General features: G+C 40.4%; 1 non-coding gene across 1 annotated transcript; it reads left to right on the top strand.

The window, feature by feature from the left end:
* Nucleotides 1-622: 622 nt before the first annotated feature.
* On the top strand, nucleotides 623-758 carry LOC135873166 (small nucleolar RNA SNORA5). Its single transcript, XR_010561102.1, has one exon. It is a non-coding gene; the product is annotated as a small nucleolar RNA SNORA5 (small nucleolar RNA).
* Nucleotides 759-14,815: the final 14,057 nt, after the last annotated feature.

Here is a 14,815-nt window from a genome sequence, read left to right as displayed (position 1 = left end):
TTTTTTTTTCTGGTTTGGCCACCAAACCAAAAAATCAGTTATTTGCACAGCTCTGTTTATATGTTTATACTCACATGCTCACTGTGTATGTGGGAAATTTTATAACATGATGCAAACCCTAACATTTTAACTCCTTTGGTATAGTTCAGGAAAGCAGATATAGATTTCCCATTATACTATAGTATCAATATCTCTAAATCCTCTTCCGCAGAGACTGCCTCCAAGGGTGAGAGAGTAGTGCAGTTTTCATGGCCCATTCAGTCTTGGCATCTGTGGTGAGACAAGTTTGCCACAGATTGTGATCCTCCTGGTGACAATCAAGATGTGTTCATATAACTGGAAGCTTATAGTTCCACTGAACAGGAGTAGCTATTGGGAACCTTCCGACTGTTAACTGCATCTCCAGTTTGAAATTGAGATACTACCTCAATAATGAAACCCAGTCAACAATATTGGCACCCAAAGAAAATATTTTATTTCTGTCAAGGTTCATGAACTCCCACATTGATGGTGAAATTGTGTCATTGGTTTCCTCAGCCTATTCAGTGCTGGAGCAAGGTACAGTTCTATGTCGCACAGTGCTGAGAATTCAGAGACAAGCTCCAGTTATTCATTTCATTTAAGTCTCTCATTCAAAACTCAAAGCCTGGACCTGTGTAAGATACAGGTTTTGGTAAATATAGAGGGCCAAACTAACCCTGGGTCTTGACTCTGTTGACTTCAGTGGAGCTACAGGGATAAATTTGGTCCAGAGTTTTTTAAGTATTTATTTAACATTTTTAACCTGATTTAAGTTCTGAGTTTTAAAGACTAGCGTAGTGTCCCTAACACTCCTGTCCAACAAAAAATCCACATATTCCCTAGATAATCAGAGTTCGGTGGAACTGGGAACAGAGCTGAGTGTTCCTTTGCTTCTGCTTTGATCTGTATGGGGTTCCAACACCCTGAGTTTCACTTTGAGATTTGGAACTTTGGTTGACCTCAAACGAGAGCTGTGCTACCACACTAATTTCTGTTCGATGGACACTTTTGTGTTTCTCAGTCTGTGTGTGTATGCTCCAAATCAGAACAAAAAGTTAGAAATGGAGTGTAAGTTTTCAAAAAATCCCATTTCGGGAGAAGCAGAATGGAAATTTTCAAAAAATTCCAGGCACAGAGCCAGCCAGCAAGCTGCCCAGGAACACCTGGGGAGGATGGGAACTCAGCCTGCCTACCAGCCAGAAATCAGGCAGGCAGCTGCCTGGTTTCCATACAAAATTTAGATGCAATCTATGTAATTCCACCAACTATTGGAAACCAAGGGAAAACTATTCCATTGGAAAAATTTTCACAGGCTCTGGTCAAAACCAATGAAGTTTATCTGTTTTTCCCTCAACTTTAAGAGGAACTGAGTGTTTCCTGATCTGGTGTGAAACCATAAATCAAGCCAGTCTTTTCAGTGAACCAAAGATGTGTATTGAGAAAAAATACTGCCAAAATTTAGTGTGGTTTCATGGCCACTTTGTAACAAGACAATATTTAAGTACTTACCTGTCTGTCACCTAGGCCATGGTAACTATTATATCCTTTGCTATTTGTTTTAGGTGGGCCAAGGATGAACAGGGTCTTTCAGTGCCTTTCCTATGAAATGGTTAAGTGCTTTAGTGCAATTGAATTATAGGAGAGGATTATTGTATGTGTTTTTCCAGGCAAGAAGAAATGACTGAGAGGAAATGTCTTCCTTTGATGATTATGGCAACCAATCAACTACCTGAAAGGAGGTTCCAAAGAGGATGGAGCTCGGCTGTTCTCAGTGGTGGTAGATGACAGAACAAGGAGCAATGGTCTCAAGTTGGAGTGGGGGAGGTCTAGGTTGGATATTAGGAAAAACTATTTCACTAGGAGGGTGGTGAAGCACTGGAATGGGTTATCTAGGGAGGTGTTGGAATCTCCATCCTTAGAGGTTTTTAAGGCCCAACTTGACAAAGCCCTGGCTGGGATGATTTAGTTGGGGTTGGTCCTGCTTTGAGCAGGGGGTTGGACTAGATGACCTCCTGAGGTCTCCTCCAACCCTAATCTTCTATGATTCTATGATTCATGGGTTTCAATTTGTATTGTCTGATTTATTACAACATTTGTACATGACAGTGACATGAGGCAGACCTAGCTGGCTGATCCCTGTTACTAGTCAGGCAGGGACTGGCAGGGAGAAGTATGCTGAGTCAGTGGGGGTGGAGAAAGTTTGCTTCACATCCCTTCTGTTGATTAATGGGAAGTGTTGCTAGACTCTGAAGAGAGTCCCCTCCAGCCAGAAGAAAAGTCTCCTCAGCCTGTAGGATGGTAGCCCTGGCACAAAGCACCAAGAAGGGAAAGATTTAAAAAAAAAAAAATCCACAAACCCAAAATCCTGGTGAATTTCCAGGATTCTATCAAGGTCATCAAGAAATCTGGATTAGCCCCCTTTCCCTCACCCTCAGAGAGGAAAAAAATATATACATTCCTTATAAAAGGCAGTTCACATTGTAATGTAATTGTCTAGTGCTGTACATTAACTTTTGGACAGACTGGCCCTTCTGCCTGCTAGCTACCCCCAGACAAGCCTAGACCAGAATTCTGCAAGGGTGGGTAATTTATTATATAAATGCCAGTCTGGTAATGGGGATTTCTTTTCTTCAGATGTTGTCTCAGAAATGTACCCATTTAAAATGATTAATTTATTTAATTGCAGGATAGGGAAAGATTGGGATTAGATGAGGGCTGAAATGCCCCATGTCATTTATCAGCACAACAGTGTTTAAAAAAAAAAAAAAAAAAAAAAAGGTTATGTTTACAATTGGAGGGGCTTAACAGGTGCTGAAATCCAGGAGTTTAGAATTCATATGGGCCCCCTTTCATACCATCAAAAGAAACATAAGGGTTTCTGTCACATACCCACTTTTCTGACTGTAACAGCATTCTGGGGGCCCAACTGTGCAATCAGAAGATTTGTGCAGGCAGTCTCTTGTGCCAGAGCTGAAACCAAGATTGCAGGACTTCGGCCAAGGATGTGATGTTGGCTCTACATTAATATTTCCTTGCTTTCTAGATTTTTTTCTTTTATGTTTACTTTCTAGCTATTGTAGTTCAATAGTAACTGGCAAATTATTAGTAATTTTACTTAGACTAATCTTTTCCCCGTTGTTTGGAGGGAAGAGACAATATTTAAGTACTTATCTGTTTGAACAACAGATTTTTCCCTCTTGTGAATAATATGTACTGGCTTTCTGTCTTCTCTTGCCTTTCTTGTGAGTTTACACCCGGCAAGTTTTAAGTAACCTTATGGATGCTTTTTATTTTATCTCATTTTTTTATAAACTGGTTATCTTTACTGTTAATACCTTTTGTGCCATTTTGTTTCTATCTGTTATTTCAATTGTGCACTCCATAACTAGGCACTGTACTAACAATTAACACAACGACAGCCCTTGCAGCAGACAGCGCCCAATCTAAGATTGGTGAATAAACAGACAAACGGGAAGGAGTGGAAGTTTGTGAAACACCTCGCCTTGAATTTTTTACAAAAATAAAATGTCAGTTCAAATAAATTTAAAAAATATAATTTGGACATGAAAAAAATTCAGATTTTCACTTGGGAAAAATATATCAAAATTAACCATTTAGTCTGGAGTTGCAATTCTGCCCATCTTAGGAGAAGAAAGAACTATGCTTATGTCAGAAATAGGACACTTCACCTTGGATCACATTACCAATGTATATCAGCATTCATGTGCAAATACTGTACTTACAAAGTAGAAATCACTAGCTGAGGTTGGAGTCATAAAATGTTTGAAGGACCAGGCACATCACCCAAATGCATAAATTTAACTTATACAGTCTGAAAGCAAAAATTGCAGGAGGCTCACTAACAAGAGTGGTAGTATCTCACTGTATTTAAATAAAACAAGTTTGTGGACTATTTTTTTTTCTTTCAGACTAATTAGAACTGAGTGGAGATCCTACTTGATATATTACATAGCTGCTCCTAAGCTTAGTTTTCCTGGCTGAAATCAGTCCCTAAATGAGTTTTTATCCCTCCCTGCAGCTTGTTACAGCTAAAAGAATCTGGTTGTAAATTGGCTCCAGAAGGCTTTGGGAAAGCTACAACTGGATGACTAAGCGATCATAGTTTGTTTAGGTTACTGGGACTGTCAGTAAAGCTTTGTAATCTTCACCCAGAAAGAGCTGGTCAATGAATTCTCAACGGTGGTAACTTGCTAATCTCCTTTGCAGCTAGCTGCTGTCTCTCATCAAATGAAATTGTCACTGAGCTTCTGAAACTTCCCTGCAACTTCTGTTTGAGCAGTCAATATCTATTGACAATTTAAAAAGCTAAGTGTGTCTCAGCAACCAGATGCAGTTAAACTTGAGGTTTAGCCAGCATGGCAAGCCCGAGCTGCTTTCTCGAGTTTCTACTCACCATGCTATGCCTGTGAGCAGCAGCCACAAGGCAAGATCTTTATGAATTAGACGCAGCAGATAGAACAGCTTGAAATATGAACTGCTTAAGAAAAGATGGTGCAATTTGGGCTATAATCCTAGATATATTTGGGGGAACAGAGGAAAAAGCAGTAATGGGACTGTACAGCTCTTAGAATGGATAAATTGTTCCCTCTCACTGCTCTCGGAGCCTTCCCATAGGGTGACATGTATGTGACCCAGCTCCAGAGTTCTTACTCTGCTGCCTGTGTAGCATTGTCCTAGGAGCTTGCAGAGGACTTCCCCCAATGATGGTCTCTGATCTTCTTTGATCAGGGCGTTGACACAATTTGCAAAGGATTCCTTAGGGTTGTGTCAAAAGATATATTAGATTTTGACTAAAACAGCCTCCCTTCTATTTGAAGTAATAGAAATATAGGCAATTTACGATTTCTTTTTCTTTCTGTTATAAAATCTATATTGACTATTGGTTCTGGGTAAAATTTTTAGATGCACCTAAGTGACTTAGTCTCCTAATTCCCACTGAAAGCCAAAAGAAATTGGGCACACGTGTTCTCTGAAAAATGTATCCTTCACTAGAATTTTTTTTCATGGGGTAACACCTTCCTAGGCAGAATTACCATACAAGTGCTAAGGTTCACAGTGAGACTCTGTCCGAGCAATGAAAAGGACACATCTTCGTTTCTAGATTCATGGAGAAAATGCAGTTTAAAAGCATGCACACACGGAGTGAAAGGAATAAAATTGGAGAGGTTGGCATTTTAACAGGTCCAGTGTGGATGGTGGCTTCCGTGATGTGGACAGCTGTCCTCAAAGAACTGGAATGGTTCCTGGATGGAGGCCACCAATCCATTTTACACACAACACTGAACAAGCATCAGATAGCAGCAGCATAATTTTGATCATAACTGATCTGAGCTGGCTTCAAACGCCTGTCCAATGGCTCAACTGGCTAAAGTTTCTGACACCTATTTGGTTGTTGTTCAGGGAGATGCCATTTGTAACATCAACAATCTGCAGCAATAAAATTTATCTGCAGAAAATGAGGATGAGGGAAGCGGGGAGAAGAAGGAGGGGAAAAGCCACCAAACAAAAAACTAGTTATGAAGTGTATTCACAAATGGAAATAAGTAAAGCAAAAGGTTCTGTTGACTGTGGCAACAGTAGGAAGTTAGGTTGTGATTGCTTTGAAAACCCTTGACATTAGTACCTGTAATGGTAAAATGAGGTTGGCTACCTCAAAACTAGCTCTGCTTTAAGTCTGAACAAAGGATGGGGATCCCTTTAAGAAAAGTCACAATGTAATTTCTTTTATTTTCTTTTTGTTTGTCATATTAACAATGCCCACACATCTCCATTTCCTTACAGATATAACTTACCCTTTTTGTGCATGTGTGTACTCATAGTAGAAAATACAGGCTGCAAGCATCACACAGGAAGGAATATGGCAGTCATAGAATCATAGAAGATTAGGGTTGGAAGGGACCTCAGGAGGTCATCTAGTCCAACCCCCTGCTCAAAGCAGGACCAATCCCAACTAAATCTTCCCAGCCAGGGCTTTGTCAAGCCGGGCCTTAAAAACCTATAAGGATGGAGATTCCATTTGTTCTATTAATCTATTCTATCTGAATTTTAATTAACTTTTATCAGAATCGCTGCTTTGGAGGCCAATGTTTCTTCATGCATCCGACGAAGTGGGCATTCACCCACGAAAGCTTATGCTCCAATACATCTGTTAGTCTTAAAGGTGCCACAGGACTCTCTGTTGCTTTTTACAGATCCAGACTAACACGGCTACCCCTCTGATACAATGTTTCTTCTATTCTTACTCAATTTTTGTACAGTAGAGAAGCACAAGTTGTTTTTATGATGAACCTTTCTAGTATTTATATAGATAGATATAAGAAAGAGAGGGATCATGGGAAATGTTTGTCACATTATATGCAGACCAAACAGAAACATATTGCCTGAATGTCAGGCAGATCTTGGGCCTTATTCTGCTCTCACTTTTATATCAGTGTAAATCAGGAGTAAGTCCAGTATAGTCCATGGAGTGACAATGATGTAAGTGAGATGAGAATCAGGCTCCTTTTATACAAACTAGTGAAGTCTTAAAATAAATTGTGAGATTTTTTTCCTGACTACTCTATTTCAGTGGCTTACTATTTTCATGGAAAAATGAGAGCGAATCTGGCAGGGGTAGACACTGTCAAGTGGATTTCTGGGGTTAATTTACCTATTTTGCAGGCACATATTTTCATAAGATTTAATGAGCTGCTGAAAGGAGGAGTGCTGCTTTTTTCCCTGATGGCAGAGAGATGAAAACAAATGGCTTTTTAGGATTACATTAATTGGCACTTTAAAAGGTAATAGAACTTGCATGGATCCACAATAGCAGCACCTGGGAGAAGCGTGTGGGAATTCCACTGAGATAAACTGAAAGCTGGTTGCCGAATAAAATAGGAAGATTCTATTTGCAGAGTCTGGATACAGGGCCAGTCCTTTGGTTCTTACTCAGGCAAAATCCCCATTGACATTAGTAGAAGTTTGCCTGTGTAGGATTACAAGATTGGGCCTGTAAAAGAAATTGTATTTAGAGAAGGTTTTCAATATTCCAGATTAAGAAAATTCTTTTAAAATATTTTTTAAATTTATAAACAAAAATACCCATTTTAAATCTAGAAAATGACAGAGGAAAGAATCTGTTTCCTGTCCCGTAATGCCAACCACACGGAAGTTGCATTCAGTTTCCTTGTTCCACCATTGCTTGGGCTGCCCCATGTGTCTGATTACACTGCTCTACAGCCAAAATGCTTCTGAAATAAATGTAGTCAAACTTTACTAATTCTGGGTCACTGAGAATGAAAATGATGCTTAAAATTGTTGATTGGCTCTAGTTTTCAAGATATGCTATTGGGTCAGTATATACGACCCTTGACTTGGGAATGGCGGAGGATAAGTGAGTTATAAAGGGAAGGGATCTCAATTTAAACCAGAAATGACTAAAATACATCTTTGACTGGATCTATGAATAAATCTATGACTGGGTTTGGACAGTACTTGCTTTTTAGGCAAAACAATGAATGATGCAATCTGAAGCTGGTATTGCGTCATACATGATATGAATTGCATCATGTTATTCCTAGAAGTCATGAATGATGCAATCATAACGAAGCTTACATCACTCTGCTGAACAAATTGCCCTATATCAGCTCTAGAAAACATATAGTGTCATGCTCTGTTATTTGTCAGTGTTTGATTTTGCAAAGGGACACATTTCTGTTTAGCCAAAGTGAGCAGAGATGCCTCGTACTTGTGTGAACAGTGCAGATAACTTCTGCTATGTTTGTGGTGAAGTGACTTTTGCATCACAAAAGCGCAGTATAACCACTATGGTTAAGAAAGCCTATCACCTTTCTTTTGGCTGCAAAATTGGAGATCAGGACAAGAGGTGGGCCCCACACATATGCTGCAACACTTGTGCAACAAATCTTCGCCAGTGGTTGAACAGGAAAAGGAAATCTATGCCTTTTGCAGTGCCAATGATTTGGAGAGAGCCAACAGATCATACCAGCAATTGTTACTTCTGCATGGTGCCTCCAGTTGGGAAAGGTGTGTCAAAGAAGAAAAAAAGTGGACTGTGCATTATCCAAACATTCCATCAGCTATACGTCCAGTACCCCACGGAGAAGGACTGCCGGTTCCTGATGCACCAGAATCATTCTCACTTGAGTCAGACGAGGAAGAGGATGAAACTTCTGGTCCTGAACCATCAATGTCACAGGACCCACATTTTCTCCCATCCTCCTCCTCTGAACCACACCTCATAACACAAGGTGAACTGAATGACCTTGTCAGGGATTTGGAACTACCCAAGAGTAAGGCAGAGCTGTTGGGCTCCAGACTACAGCAGTGGAATCTCCTGGCAGGTGATGTTAGGGTTTCCATGTTCCGTGACCGTCAAAAGGATCTTGTCCCATTCTTCTTCATGAAAGGTGATCTTGTAGCCTGCAACAACATCGATGGTGTGATGGCAGCCCTCAACATCGTTCACGATCCAGATGAGTGGAGACTGTTCATTGATTCATCGAAGACGAGTCTTAAAGCTGTTTTACTGCATAATGGCAATGTTTTGCCATCAATTCCAGTTGGTCATGCAGTCCATATGAAGGAAACCGATGACAACATGAAACAACTTTTGAGGTGCATAAACTATGACCAACATCAGTGGCAGCTTTGTGGCGATTTGAAGGTTGTTGCTCTCTTGCTTGGTCTGCAGACTGGATACACAAAGTACTGCTGTTTTCTCTGCGAATGGGATAGTCGTGCAAGAGATTCCCACTACATCAAGAAAGATTGGCCACTCCGACAGTCATTGGAGCCTGGGAGGAAAAGTGTTCAGCATCCACCACTTGTTGAATCAAGGAAGATTTTGTTACCACCCTTACACATCAAGCTGGGTCTGATGAAGAACTTTGTCAAGGCCATTGACAAAACACAAGCAGCTTTCAAGTACCTCTGTGGAAAATTTCCAAAGTTAAGTGAAGCTAAGATAAAGGAAGGTGTCTTTGTTGGTCCTCAGATTCGTGAACTTCTTCGAGATGATGCATTTGACCATGCACTGCGTGGCAAGGAAAAGACGGCATGGAAAGCCTTCCAGTTAGTGGCAATAAATTTTCTCGGAAACAACAAGGCAGACAACTACAGGTTGTTGTGGAAAACCTCCTCAAGGCATACAAAAGCCTTGGTTGCAACATGTCACTAAAGATACATTTTTTGCACTCTCATCTAGATTTTTTTCCACCGAACTGCGGAGCAGTGAGCGACGAGCACGGCGAGTGATTTCACCAGGACATTGCAACAATGGAGAAACGCTATCAGGGCAAATGGAGCCCATCAATGCTTGCAGACTATTGCTGGACAGTGACAAGAGATGCTCCATTTAATGAATACAAGAGACAAGCCAAGAAGCGCCGAGTAGACACTGAATAGGACTAAACTATGTACAGAATAGTTTTTTGCCTTTTGTTTCATAATAAATTTTATTTATATAACCCTTTTGCTGATTTTTAAAGTGTTACATAAACAGGACAGGTGAAATATTATCATGTAAAGCAACCATAAACACATGAAAAGACCTAGGTTTACAATTTATGATTAAAACTCTACTATCTACACAATATACATAGACATCAAATGTAAAAACTTAAATATCTTAGAAACAGTAGCCAATCAGTTGTTTTAATTGTCATATTTGAATTCAGCACATCAAAATACATAATAAATAGCACATTTTATCTCTGAAGCAGACGACTTCTCAAAAATTGTAGACCAGTGAATTATCAGATGTATAAACAGAGAAAATGTGCATAAGTTTCTTGGGCCAAATTCAGCTCTGAGATACTCACATACCATGCCTGCCAATGGCAGCAGGAGAGGCACATAGGTATCTTCTCTCTGGGTATATCTACACTGCAATTAGATGCCTGTGGCTGGCCCGTACCAAGTGACTTGGGCTTGCTGAGCTCGGGCTGCGGGGCTGTTTAATTGCAGTGTAGACTTCCGGGCTTGGGCTGGTGCCCAGGCTCTAGGGTCCTGCAACCTGGGAGGGTCCCAGAGTCAGGCTGCAGCGTGAACCTGGAAGTCTACACTGCAATTAAACAGCCCCACAACCCGAGCCCCACGAGCCTGAGTCAGCTGGCACAGTGTAGGGCTATACCCTCAGAGGGCAGCATTTCGATCACTTGTATTCAATCCAAAAACAATAAAGGTGGAAACTGCTTTAGTTTCATATGTTACTTCTCACATTTGATGTGCACTTTACTGGGATGTAATGGCCCTGATTTTCTGGTCTGGCTGAGCTCTGCTTGGCACAGCATCCAGAGGGAGTGGAAGCAGCAAAGGTGGCTTTGAGTCATTTTTGTGACTCCTCGGTAGAGCTGGGAGACATTTTTTTGGAAAATAGCAAAAACTATTTGTGAATTCAGGTCAAATTTGGTGAATAATTTTGGGTACAAAAAACCCAACTCTTTGAAATGTTCAAAACAAGTGTTTTGGCATTTCATTTCTAATTGACATTTTCTAATGTTTTGCTCAACACAAATGACATTTTTATTCAATTTTTTGTGTTGGCAGAAACCTTCCAAAAAATCAGTTTTGGTTTGAAATGAAATAACTTTTTTTTTTCAGATTTTTTGTTTCAGCTGCAAAACCAAAAAATCAATGATGCACTCAACTCTCCTCTTCAGCCCATGGCTTCTGACTGGCACATGTGGTGTTTGAATTTGCACCCAGCTGCCAATAACCCCAAGGGTCTGTTTCATCAGCCAGGAATAGACAGAGAGAGGCAGTGCTCCATTTTATAACCCCTTGTGCCCAGTCGCATCCCCTGGGCAGGGTTGTTGCTGGCTCTGCGCCATCTAGGTTTCCTCCACTTTGAAAGAAACATTATCTGGCTAGTTAAGCTGGTTTATGGCCTCTCTGTACTGCCCAGAATTAGCTCCCTTCCCCCGTCCATTCCCCAAGCCAAAATGTGACATAAAATCTAACAGTGAAAATTCTCAAACTATATATGCCAAATTTTGGGGAGAGTTTTTCTTTCTCTGTGTATCTTTCTAGCTGTCTTTTCTGTGGTATTTTTCTATCTCTCACTCTTTCTTTTTAAATGCCCTATCTGTTGGATTCTAGATATATCTTGTCTAATCTATTCCAAGATGATATTTTTTAACACAATCAGGGGTGGGAGAAAGTAATTTAGAATCTTTTTAAAGAAAACAATTATCAGTGTTAGGGTTTGTTTGTTTTTTGTTTGCTTGCTTTTTTTAACATCTCTTTCTTTGTGATGTATCTGTGTCTGTATGTTACACATTCCAATACATACAACACAATAGTAAACATTGTATAAAATTGCAAAAAAGACATGACATAAAAGAGCTAATTGTTTGAGTTGACTGCACATACATCAGATATTTTGTGCAAAAGCATTCAGAGGTGCCATCCAACTATGAATGTGGTAGTTAAAAAGGAATGAGAGGTGCTCAAGGTAAGACTAAAAGAAAACCCAGTAGAGAGGTTTTGTATCTCTTAAAGCTGCCATAGAGTATCTAATTCCATCCTGGGCAATAGTATCTGCACAGCTGATGACAGCATTCTTACAAAAATGTGTAGTGTAGTCTTAAATAGTTATGAAACTAGAGTGGTGTGATTTGTTTTGCAGAGGGTGGAGTAAGAATGAGGGCAAGGCTTGGTTTTTAAATGGTGCACTTAAGGTCACGGACTGACTGGCTCCAGTCAGATTATTGCCCTTATGTCTGCAGACAAGCCTCTTAATAACTATACTGGGGCTCCCGCCCTCACAAACTGCACATGGGAAGAACAGTGCATCGTGAGGATAACGTATAAGGTTCACCCACCCATTACCACTGTAGAGGAGCCAGTGCTTTGCTCCTGGAATAGTCATCTTTACTGAGGTCATAGAAATGAGAACTTTCCCATAATTAAAGGTGAATAATAAAAAGATGTTTTTAGAAAAAGAAAACTTGCGTATAAGATTCCAGTGAGAACATTTATATGGGTCTGTACGTGTATTTGTATATCTCCCTTTTTTTTAGAAAGGTAATAAAAGCCAGGCTCCATAGAACTTCTCTGGACTGGAAATCTCTTCCTATACCTAGACTGCCTCCCCACGGCCACCTGCCAGTGTCCTAGATCCTCTGTCGGGCTTCAGGACAGGGCATGGTGCTGAAGCAGCAGAGAGATTGCTCTAGTAGATGACCTGTCCCTGTCCATAGACAAGGGAAGTACATCCACACTCATCCTTCTGGACATCTCTGCAGCATTTGGTGCTGTTGGTCACCAAATATTCCTGACCTGTCTCCATGATGCTGCAGGATTGAACAGAAATGCCTCAATGTTACTATATGGCCAAACAGCCATGGCAGCAAAAAGCATCCAGTTCATCCTGCTGGACCTCTCTGTGGTATTCAATACCATTTACCAGCAGATGCTTTTGCTTCACCTCTAAAAGGCTACCGGGGGCTACAGAAATGTCTTGAAATGGCTCAGGCTTGGTCTACACGAGGAGCTTATGTTGGTATAACTACGATGCTCAGAGATTGACTGGAGGGCTTCTCCCATTGACATAGCTACCACCTCTTAGGGAGGTGGAATACCTACACTGATGGGAGAAACTCTCCTGTCAGTGTAGGTAGCATCTTCAATACGAGCTACAGAAGCACCGCTGCAAGTGTAGACAGGCCCTCAGCTCCTTTCTCCCAGACCAAACCCAAAGGGTCATTCATGGGCTGAATGGAGAGGTAGAAAGGATTTTAAGCTTTGTATTTTAACACAGTTTGAACCAATTGCTGCCATCTTCAGATTGGAATGGACTGGAAATGCAGAGTTCTTGGTTACGCTGTCAAAGTGACAGATGGAAGGACACCATGTTGCTAAAAAATAAAACATTCTCTTTCAAGCCTCAATTTTCACACCCTCCCTGTGATTTTCAGTGAGTGGTGGATGTATAAATCCAGCCAAAACACACAGTACAAATTACTTATAAGTTATTGAAAATTATATTTGGCCATGCAAAAAACTTTATTCGCATTTGCTTTGATTTTCCTCTCTCCAATATTAATTTCCATATACTTCTTCCCCGTTTTGGGAAGGATGCAAACAAAGAATGCAGTGCTGATACTAACAAAGGCAAGGATTAAACTGGTTTCAGTGAGAGCAGGAACAGGCTTAGTGTTTTATTTTCAACAAACCTTTACGCTTCACGTTAACTAAAACATGAAGTTCTCCAACACACGTGCAGTTAACATAAGACCTGCAGAAGAAATACTAGTCAAAGCTTCAGCAATGCAAGAAAGATCTAAATTTGATGTATTTAACAGTGTTCCACTTGGCATTGGTTTTGGCTATTTGTGTAACATTACAGTTCAGAAGCTATTTAATACTGCATTTTGTATCCTCCAAGCTGAATTACTAAAATGAAAGGTGTGTTTTAAGAACACTTAATTAACAACTGACTAATTAATATACAATAATAATGAATGATGTAGTAATTTAATTTAATTATGGTCGCAGTTCAGGACAATGTCAGCACCTTTCTGTGGAACTTGACCAACATGCTAGAATTATGAAATTGCTGACCTAGGCCAAGATTTTTGATTCACAATAGTGATTTTGGATGCCTCAGTTTTGGCTGTCCAAATAGAGACTTGTTAAAAGAGACTGATTTTCAAAGGGTTGGTGCTCAGGACTTTCTGAAAATCTGGCCCCTGTTAAGGTGTCCCAGGTTGTGTACCCCAAAATGAAGGCATTGAAACCACTTTTGAGAATCTTGGACTTACATTTAAAGCAGGTGTATGGCTCAGTTGACTCTGAATATTTTTTTAAAAACAGAAATAGAAACGTCCAGGGTCCAGTTTATGTTTTTTCGAGACACACACATCCCATTTTAGGCAGTTGCCAAGTATGAAAGAATGAATGCTTGTGTTTGGTAGGTTAAAAACATTGCCTGTGGTTAATTCATGCCTCAGAGCTCAAAGCTCTCAAAGTGCTGGGTGGATCATTGTGGTTTTTGAAAATTAAGGTGTTTCATTCCCTGTAGTTTCTCTGTCTGTGTGTGTCATCATTTTCAAAGCTTTTATGGCAAGCTTAAATTTAGAGTCCTCGCTAGCATTGTGGCTTTGTTGGGGCACCCTCTTTACCCTATGTGGTCATGAATTTGTGCTTCCTGTCTCGATGCAGGTTGGGTGGGGAGCTTCTTGATGAGGTAATCAGGGATGGGCAAAATAGCATCACAGATCAGTTATTTTCCATTCACATGGCTTCTAGATAGGCAAAAAGTAGGCTTAGGTAGCTAAATTAATTCAGAAAGAATAGGCCAAAATATAAGCCAAGTCAGATGTATGTCATGGGCCAGGTATTAATTTTCTGGTGATGGCAGGTGGGGGAACACAACTCTAGTATTTTTTTTAATTTATTTGGGATTTTTATTACATTGTGTCTCCCATGTTAGTGAACATGGCTCACTGGCCACCAAGATTTTCAGATCTAGGTACCTGAAGTTAGCCTGCCAATTTCCTATTCAGGCACTTAAATAAAGAGGGCCTGAGTTTCAGAAGTCAGTGGGACCTGCTGGTTGCTCAACACTTTTGAAAATCAAGCTGTTTATTTAGGTTAGGGGGCTAAATATGAACTTAGGCACCTAAGTTAGGCACCCAGGTTTGAAAATCTTGCTGTTGTCTACCTTGAGAAGTAATAGGTGCATTTGACATGCCTCCCAGACAGAAGATCTGTTAATGCACATTCATATTACAATGGTAACTAATGCTCTGTGTGTAAGCCCTGGCCA

The sequence above is a fragment of the Emys orbicularis genome, chromosome 1, assembly GCF_028017835.1.
Source record: "Emys orbicularis isolate rEmyOrb1 chromosome 1, rEmyOrb1.hap1, whole genome shotgun sequence".
Taxonomy (NCBI): Eukaryota; Metazoa; Chordata; order Testudines; family Emydidae; genus Emys; species Emys orbicularis.
Note: the sequence above shows the minus strand (reverse complement) of the source record. Positions and strands in the feature narration are given on the sequence as shown.